Below are 10,560 nucleotides of genomic sequence, written 5' to 3'. Positions count from 1 at the left end.
AAATTTACAAAAATACTCATCATAAACGTTGATAAAATATTAAACTGTTATTCAAAGAATTATAGATAAACATCTCCTTAATGCAACTGCTGTGATAGATTTCAAAAAAGCTTCACGGGAAAAGCACACTGCGCTCAGTGTACTGCGCTCAGAAAAATACATCAGGCAATACAGATACCCGCCATTTTGGAGTCCTCTAAAATCATAAATAGCATTATAAATATTCACTTACCTTTGATGATCTTCATCAGAAGGCACTTCCAGGGATCCCAGGTCCACAATAAATGTTGTTTTGTTCGATAAAGTCCATAATTTGTCCAAATACCTCCTTGTTGTTTGCGCATTCAGTAAGCTACTCCAAATGTAGGAAGAGAGCCAAAAATTTTACGACGGAAAGTAAAAAAAAGTTATATTTACGTTCGAAGAAACATGTCAAACGTTGTATAGCATTAATCTTTAGAGCCTTTTTAACATAAAACTTTAATAATATTCCAACCGGATGATTCCAATGTCTTGAAAAACCTTATGGAACACAGCTACCTCATCACGTGAGTGCGCGCCACTGATCTCATGTCAGTTTCTGAGTCACCATCTTCCCGGCCTTCTTGTTCACTCTCTGTTCACTGCAAAAGCCTGAGACTAGGTTCTAAAGACTTTTGACATCAGAGAGAATAAAGTAGACGGCATCGGTCAAAATTGTGATTTATGACCCTATGTCCGGCTGGGGCGTACATGCCCAAATAAGGGCATCCGGTCAGGACATCCTGGCGGGAAGGTGTCACGTGGTTAGGGTCATATAGTTGCATCCTGTTCTGTCACGTGTTAGAGTGTGTGTTATTTTATATCTATATTGCATCTATTCCTTTGAAGTGGTCATGATGATTGATGTGTAGGGACCTCGTTGAGCTGGGGGGGGGTTCTGTTTGAACATTTCAAAGAGGATGGCCCCCAAACCCCACCTATTTTATTGCTCTTAGGGTTGTTGTCTATGAATTAGGAATGTCCGGGGGGCTATGTGTTGGAGGCAGACGTCTTATAAATACGCCCCAGACACACATGCGGCCCCAGAACACTAAACAAGATTTAAAAAATAAACATGGATTTTGGTAAAGCAGTGATGACCGTAACAACGGAAGCAGGACCGCGGCTGAAACATAGAGAAAAGACCCAGTATAAAGCAACAATATACGATGCGCCAAAAAAAGTCGTTTCTATGTGTGTGTAGAACCCAAATACCGCCCGCAACTGCACTGAAAGATCAAGTGATGATGTCTAATGGACAGCACTGGGGGTATCAGTTTGATTACCCAGCCCGTAGAGTGAAACTCTATACCGTAGCCGAAGGTGGAGAATATACAGACCAGACTTTAGCAGTGGACTATGGGGCTGAAGACTGGTCGGTTTTCCGCAAGGTTTTGTGTCCTGAACTGAGAGTTATCACCAAGGGGTATAGCTTGTTCACGGGCTACGAGACCCATTGGGAAGGTACCCCAGACTCCTCAGGAAGAGTATTTCACAGGGTGAAAATATAGAGAAAGAATGGACTTCCTTGTGGATGCGTGGAGTTCTATATCAGCAACGAGGAAATCCGCAACCAAAACATTTGTGATTGTGGCCTGACTGGGGATTTCAGGTTGCGCATGCTTATTACTTTTAACCTCTTGGGGCTAGGTGGGACGCTAGCGTGCCACCCGTGGTGCACTCCATCAACAGCAGGTGCATTTCAAGAGCGGCAAATTTGAATCCAAATAAATGTCAAAATTCAAATTTTTCAAACATACAACTATTTTACACCCTTTGAAAGATAAACATCTCCTTAATCTAACCACGTTTTACGATTTCAAAAAGGTTTTACGGCGAAAGCATAAATTTAGAGTATGTTATGACAGTACATTTACAAGAGTTGTGTGTAATTTTTGTCAATTCAAAGACAGGGTCACCAAAACCATAAAACCAGCTAAAATGATGCACTAACCTTTTACAATCTCCATCAGATGACACTCCTAGGACATTATGTTAGACAATGCATGCATTTTTAGTTCTATCAAGTTCATATTTATATCCAAAAACAGCGTTTTACTATGGCATTGATGTTGAGGAAATCGTTTCCCTCCAATAACCGGCAGTCAAGTCAGCACGACAAATTAAATAATTAAAATTAGAAAACATTGGTAAAATATTATATTGTCATTTAAAGAATTATAGATTTACATCTCTTGAACGCAATCAACTTGCCAGATTTAAAAATAACCTTACTGGGAAATCACACTTTGCAATAATCTGAGCACTGCGCCCAGAAAAATACGCGTTGCGATACAGACTAGACGTCATGTTGGGGAGATCTAAAATCGAAAATACTATGTAAATAATCCATTACCTTTGATTCTCTTCATCAGATGTCACTTCCAGGTATCACAGGTCCATAACGAATGTAGTTTTGTTCAAAAAAGCTCATCATTTATGTCCAAAAATCTCCGTCTTGTTAGCACATGATCTAAGCCAGCCGGACTTCTCGTCATGAACGAGGGGAAAAAATATATTTACGTTCGTTCAAACATGTCAAACGTTGTATAGCATAAATCATTAGTGCCTTTTTTAACCAGAACATGAATAATATTCAAGGTGGACGAATGCATTCTCTTTTATAACGTATTGGAACGAGGGTACCCAACATGAACTCGCGCGCCAGGTGTCTAATGGGCCATCATCGTTCCATGGCTCTTGTTCGGTCAGATCTCCCTCCAGAAGACTCAAAACACTTTGTAAAGGCTGGTGACATCTAGTGGAAGCAATAGGAAGTGCCAAAATATTCCTCAGCCCCTGTGTTTTTCAATGGCATAGGTTTAAAGGTAATACAACACATCAGGTATCCACTTCCTGTCAGAAAATGTCTCAGGGTTTTGCCTGCCAAATGAGTTCTGTTATACTCACAGACACCATTCAAACAGTTTTAGAAACTTTAGAGTGTTTTCTATCCATATATAATAAGTATATGCATATTCTAGTTACTGGGTAGGATTAGTAACCAGATTAAATCGGGTACATTTTTTTTATCCAGCCGTGCAAATACTGCCCCCTAGCCCTAACAGGTTAACTGCCTCCTACACCAACTCAGAAGCTAGAATATGCATATTATTGTTCAGGTTTGGATAGAAAAGACCCTAAAGTTTCTAAAACTGTTTGAATGGTGTCTGTGAGTATAACAGAACTCCTATTGCAGGCAAAAACCTGACAAGGTTTCATGCAGGAAGTGGCCTGTCTGACAAGGAGTCGTGCGTCTTGCATCTGTTTATTGAAAAGTAAGGATCTTAGCTGTAACGTGACAATTCCCAGGGCTCCAATAGGCTCTCAGGACGCGGGAAAATCATGAAGGTTGACGAGGCAGCATCAGGCTGAAACAGATTATCATCTTATTCAAGTGTCCCATTAGGTGACAATGGAGTGAGGCGCGTGCGCGATTAGCCCCCGTGTAGTATTTTAATTCGGCTGTTTAGTTTATTGCAGATTCCCGGTCGGAATATTATCGCTTTTCTACGAGATAAATGGCATAAAAATTGGTTTTAAACAGCGGTTGACATGCTTCGAAGTACGGTAATGGAATATTTAGAATTTTATTGTCACGAATTGCGCCATGCGCGCGACACTTCTTTACTATTTCGGATAGTGTCTGGAACGCACAAACAAAACGCCGCTATTCGGATATAACGATGGATTATTTTGGACCAAACCAACATTTGTTATTGAAGTAGCAGTCCTGGGTGTGCATTCTGACGAAGACAACAAAAGGTAATCAAACTTTTATAATAGTAAATATGATTATGGTGAGTGCTAAACTTGCCGGGTGTCTAAATAGCGAGCCCGTGATGCCTGGGCTATGTACTTAGAATATTGCAAAATGTGCTTTCACCAAAAAGCTATTTTAAAATCGGACATATCGAGTGCATAGAGGAGGTCTGTATCTATAATTCTTAAAATAATTGTTATGCTTTTTGTGAACGTTTATCGTGAGTAATTTAGTAAAATGTTAGCGAATTCCCCGGAAGTTTGCGGGGGGTATGCTAGTTCTGAACGTCACATGCTAATGTAAAAAGCTGGTTTTTGATATAAATATGAACTTGATTGAACAAAACATGCATGTATTGTATAACATAATGTCCTAGGGTTGTCATCTGATGAAGATCATCAAAGGTGAGTGCTGCATTTAGCTGTCTTCTGGGTTTTGGTGACATTATATGCTGGCTTGAAAAATGGGTGTCTGATTATTTCTGGCTTGGTACTCTGCTGACATAATCTAATGTTTTGCTTTCGTTGTAAAGCCTTTTTGAAATCGGACAGTGTGGTTAGATTAACGAGAGTCTTGTCTTTAAATAGCTGTAAAATAGTCATATGTTTGAGAAATTGAAGTAATAGGATTTTTAAGGTTTTGAAAATCGCGCCACAGGCTGCAAGTGGCTGTTACGTAGGTGGGACGAATTCGTCCCGCCTAGCCCAGAGAGGTTAACATCAGTACAATAGCATCTCAATGTATTATAAAAGCTTTATCCTTATTAATACATTCTATACACCCATTATGATGCAAGTCTCAAGCTGAGGCTATTATATAAACAGTTTTATGGTAATATGGCTATATTGTCTCTTCTGAGTATCACAAAATTGTACCAAGCGGATCAGTTCGTAGCTGGATTCTTCACCAATCTTCCATACCTTCTCCAGAACACAAAATGTCGCTTGGTTCTCCAATTCTATGAATTGGAAGAATTTCCTGTGTCTCTCTATGGGCCATGTGGCCAGAGACTCTCCTGGAATTTTAGAGTTTTTACAACCCTTTACACACAGGGTCTGGGTTGGGGGGAAGGTAGGTTGGGTGGTGGTGCAAAAGGGAGGGGGTCAACTGTCCTCCCTGTACCAAAAGAGGCCAATGTCATGACAGTATGTATGTATGTATGTATGTATGTATGTATGTATGTATGTATGTATGTATGTATGTATGTATTGTGGCAAACCTCTTCAAAGTTAGGAGCGTTTGTCACAAGTTAAGTGGGAAACTGTCACCAAAGTCAGCCCAGAATGAAAGTTCTTTCGAACATGACAGTACCTGTGTGTTTGTTTCGCTGTCCTGGTCCACCCAGGCCACAGGTATGGTCAAGGATAGCAGGGTTCGGTACACAAATCTGGTTCTCGGTAGGTCCAGGTCTAAACGCCAACAGGTAAGTCCAAAACAGTCCAGCTCGTACACGGTAAATCCAGCCAATGTAGATTGTCTCTTTCTCTATGGTTCATAGATCCTTCCTGCCCTCTCTCTCTTCCTGGTTTTTCTTGACCTTTTATCTGTGGGTCGGCTCCACCTTCTGAGGGTTCCCCTTGCTTCTGCGAATTGTAGTTTTGGCAGTCGGCCATTTTGTGATCTGTAGTTCTGATCGGGGTGGCCATTTTAGTGATCGGGCAGAGCCCGTTTATTAGTTCTGCCCTCACATATCTGCCATTTATCACTCGACCCCCTTCTTTGCCACAGTATGTATGTATGTATATTATTATTATTTAGTTTTTTTTCAATGTACTTTACTCAAACCAGTGAATATCACTTATTATAAATGAGATCATTAACTATCAGCTCTTGGAATATCCAGGGCCTAAACTCTTCACATTTTGGTTATAAAACAACAAATCCAGAATGGATTAAAAACATCAAGGGACAGGACATCATAATCCTACTGGAAACATGGTGTCGTGGAGACATAGATACTCAGTGTCCCTCAGGCTATAGAGAAAGTTTACTACCATCAATCAAACATAAAACATTTAAACGGGGCCGAGACTCAGGTGGAATCATCATTTGGCATAAGCAGGACTTAGTACTGAATGAAATGAAAAAAGGTACCTGTCACATTTGACTAAAACTTAACAAAGGTACAATCTACTGTGACAATGATGTCTACATATGTGCAGCTTATGCTCCTCCTTCAGATTCACCATATTATGAGGATCAGTTTTATCTCCACACAGATATCATTACATTTCAGGCAGAAGGTAAAGTGCTTCTTTGTGGAGATTTCAATGCAAGAACAGGTTCTGAGCCTGACTACACTGATGAGGGAGGTAACCACCACATATTTGGACACCCCTCCTTGTACAGTAGCCCTATTATAAATAATAGAAACAGTCCTGACCAAATACTGAACAAAAATGGGAAGGAGTTAGTGAATCTCTGTCGAGCCTTAGGCCTGTACATGCTTAATGGTAGAATCAGAGGGGACTCTTTAGGTCGGTTTACTTACTGCTCAGCTCTTGGGACAAGTGTAGTCGATTATGCCATCACTGACGTTGACCCCTCCCCCATTAGTGCATTCCCTGTCAGACCACAGACACCATTGTCAGATCACAGTCAGATCAACGTGTTTCTGAAGAAATTAACCGGCAATAGTCATTCAAAAAAACAGCCCAATAAACTCTACAACATAAACCTATCGTACAGATGGGCTCCAAACAGTGCAGAGAGATTCATTGAAACGTTGAACTCAAATGAAATGATGAACTCTATACAGTTTTTCAATAACTCACAATACCAAAACAATAAAGATGGTGTCAATTCGAAACATCAACTGCATATTCCAAAAAGCAGCATCGAAAGCAAATTTGAGAAAACCAAAGAAATGCAACATCAGAAACAAAAAACAAAAAGTTTCTGATAAATGGTTTGATAATGAATTTAAAACAATTAGAAAACACCTAAGACAAATGTCAAACGAAAAACATAAGCAGCAAAACAACGCAGAGCTACGATATGAATACTTTGAAACTCTGAAACAGTATAAACAAACACTGAAACGCAAGAAATTTAATTATACCAACAAGAAACGCAATTGACCAAAATCAGTTCTGGGACATGTGGAACAATTTAAGTACAACAAAGCCACAGGAATCAGCCATACAAGATGTAGGAATTTGGAAAACGTATTTTGATAATCTATACAAAAACATCCCACAAAAAGACTTACAACAGAACCAATTAGAAATTAAAGAAAAATGTAATGTCCTTGAATCAGTCATTAAAAACAACCAAAATCCATTAGATTACCCAATAACCCAACAAGAACTAAATGAAAAGCTGAAATCTATTAAATCAAAGAAGGCTTGTGGTCTTAGATAACATCAGAAATTAAATGCTGAAAAACAGCACACCTGAGTTGCAAAATGCTGTGCTTAAATTGCTCAACATGGTTTTAACTTCTGGCTGCTTCCCTGATGTCTGGAACCAGGGGCTCATCTCCCCTATCTACAAAAGTGGAGACAAATCAGACCCAAATAATTACAGGGGAATTTGCGTAAACAGTAACTTGGGAAAGGTTTTCTGTAGCATTTTGAATTCAAGAATTCAAACCTTTCTTCAATATTTTTTTTTTATCCTGTTATGGCTAGGGGGCAGTATTTTCACGACTGGATAAAAAACGTACCCGATTTAATCTGATTACTACTCCTGCCCAGTAACTAGAATATGCATATAATTATTGGCTTTGGATAGAAAACACTCCAAAGTTTCTAAAACTGTTTGAATGGTGTCTGTGAGTATAACAGAACTCATTTGGCAGGCAAAACCCTGAGACATTTTCTGACAGGAAGTGGATACCTGATGTGTTGTATTACCTTTAAACCTATGCCATTGAAAAACACAGGGGCTGAGGAATATTTTGGCACTTCCTATTGCTTCCACTAGATGTCACCAGCCTTTACAAAGTGTTTTGAGTCTTCTGGAGGGAGATCTGACCGAACAAGAGCCATGGAACGATGATGGCCCATTAGACACCTGGCGCGCGAGTTCATGTTGGGTACCCTCGTTCCAATACGTTATAAAAGAGAATGCATTCGTCCACCTTGAATATTATTCATGTTCTGGTTAAAAAAGGCCCTAATGATTTATGCTATACAACGTTTGACATGTTTGAACGAACATAAATATATTTTTTCCCCTCGTTCATGAAGTGAAGTCCGGCGGGCTTAGATCATGTGCTAACAAGACGGAGATTTTTGGACATAAATGATGAGCTTTTTTGAACAAAACTACATTCGTTATGGACCTGTGATACCTGGAAGTGACATCTGATGAAGAGAATCAAAGGTAATGGATTATTTACATAGTATTTTCGATTTTAGATCTCCCCAACATGACGGCTAGTCTGTATCGCAACGCGTATTTTTCTGGGCGCAGTGCTCAGATTATTGCAAAGTGTGATTTCCCAGTAAGGTTATTTTTAAATCTGGCAAGTTGATTGCGTTCAAGAGACGTAAATCTATAATTCTTTAAATGACAATATAATATTTTACCAATGTTTTCTAATTTTAATTATTTAATTTGTGGTGCTGACTTGAATGCCGGTTATTGGAGGGAAACGATTTCCTGAACATCAACGCCACAGTAAAACGCTGTTTTTGGATATAAATATGAACTTGATAGAACTAAAAATGCATGCATTGTCTAACACAATGTCCTAGGAGTGTCATCTGTTGGAGATTGTAAAAGGTTAGTGCATCATTTTAGCTGATTTATGGTTTTGGTGACGCCTGTCTTTGAATTGGCACAACATTACACACAACTCTTGTAAATGTACTGTCCTAACATACTCTAAATTTATGCTTTCGCCGTAAAACCTTTTTGAAATCGTAAAACGTGGTTAGATTAAAAAACTTGAGTGTCTCCATTGATCTGAGGTCATGGCAGTTCTGTGCAGTCTCAGGACAACTGAGTTCTGGATAAATTTGCAGATTCAAAGAGGAGTCCGTAATTTGCTTTCTACTGATCATAATCTTTTCGTCGAAGTTCATAAATTCATCACTACTGAAGTGAAGGCCATCCTCTCCTGGTTAGCTTTGCGACAGCATCAAAAATACATTTTGGATTGTTTTTATTCTCCTCAATTAAGTTGGAACAGTACTAATGTTCTTGTTACTTACAACGTCATGCTAATCACATTAGCGCACATTACCTAAACCGTCCCGGTATAGGGACACCAATCTCGTAGAGGTTTTAATGGTGTCAGACCGAGGCTCTTCATCTGTCCTCGTGCTCCTAGACCTTAGTGCTGCTTTTTGACACCATCGATCACCACATGGACAAGTTCTGGCCTGGTTTAGAGCTTATCTATTGGAAATTTGCATTGTCTCTGTGGATGGTTTGTCCTCTGACAAATCAATTGTAAGTTTTGGTGTTCCTCAAGGTTGCGTTTTAGGACCCCTCTTGTTTTCACTATATATCATAACCCTAATCCTAGTTCCTAACCCAAAACTAACCCCAGTTCCTAACCCAAAACTAACCCTAGCTCCTAACCCTAGCTCCTAACCCTAGCTCCTAACCCAAAATGAACCCTAGTTCCCAACCAAAACTAACCCTAGCTCCTAACCCTAGTTCCTAACCCAAAACTAACCCTAGCTCCTAACCCAAAACTAACCCTCGCTCCTAACCCAAAACTAAACCTAGCTCCTGACCCTAGCTCCTAACCCTAGCTCCTAACCCTAGTTCCTAACCCAAAACTAACCCTAGCTCCTAACCCTAGTTCCCAGCCCAAAACTAACCTTAGTTCCTAACCCAAAACTAACCCTAGCTCCTAACCCTAGCTCCTAACCCAAAACTAACCCTAGCTCCTAACCCAAAACTAACCCTAGTTCCTAACCTTAAACTAAACCTAGTTCCTAACCCTAAAACTTACCATAGCTCCTAACCCTAAAACTAATTCTAACCCCCTAAAAAGAGCATTTGACCTTGTGCGGACTAACAAAATGTCCCCAGTGTGTCCAATTTTCTGGTCCCCTCAAGTATAGTTTTTCTGGTCCCTTCAAGTATAGTTTTTCTGGTCCCCACAGACGGTACACACACACACAGATGTTCGTATGCACACATGTGCACACACACGCACGCGCACACACACACACGCACGTACAATGCAGCTGCCAAACAGCCCTCCCCCTCTCCTTCGTCTCTCCCTCTCTCTTCTTTCTCTCTTACCCCTCTCTCTTCCTCTCTCGTTTTCACTTTACCCCACTCTCTCCTTTCTTTCTTACCCGTCTCTCGCGCCCTTGTTCTCTGACTCTTGCTTCCCGCTCTCCCCCCTTTCTCCCTCGACCTCCGTCCCTGTCTCTCCACTCTGTAAACATATTTTTCTCTCTGAAACAGTGATCTCAATGGAAACTCTGAGTTAAGGCCAGATTCCCTCTGTAGTCTCACAGTCTACACACACACACGTTAACACGAACACACACACACGTTAACACGAACACACACACACGTTAACACGAACACACACACACGTTAACACGAACACACACACACACGTTAACACAAACACACACACACACGTTAACACAAACACACACACACACGTTAACACAAACACACACACACGTTAACACAAACACACACACACGTTAACACGAACACACACACACACGTTAACACAAACACACACACACGTTAACACAAACACACTCAGTTTTAAATGTTTCCTTACTCCTACACAGATCAACCAGACCCCCCCAACCCCCAAATACTCTCCACATACAGTACCTCCCAAC

Source organism: Salmo salar, chromosome ssa14 (assembly GCF_905237065.1).
Source record: "Salmo salar chromosome ssa14, Ssal_v3.1, whole genome shotgun sequence".
Classification (NCBI taxonomy): Eukaryota; Metazoa; Chordata; class Actinopteri; order Salmoniformes; family Salmonidae; genus Salmo; species Salmo salar.
Note: the sequence above shows the minus strand (reverse complement) of the source record.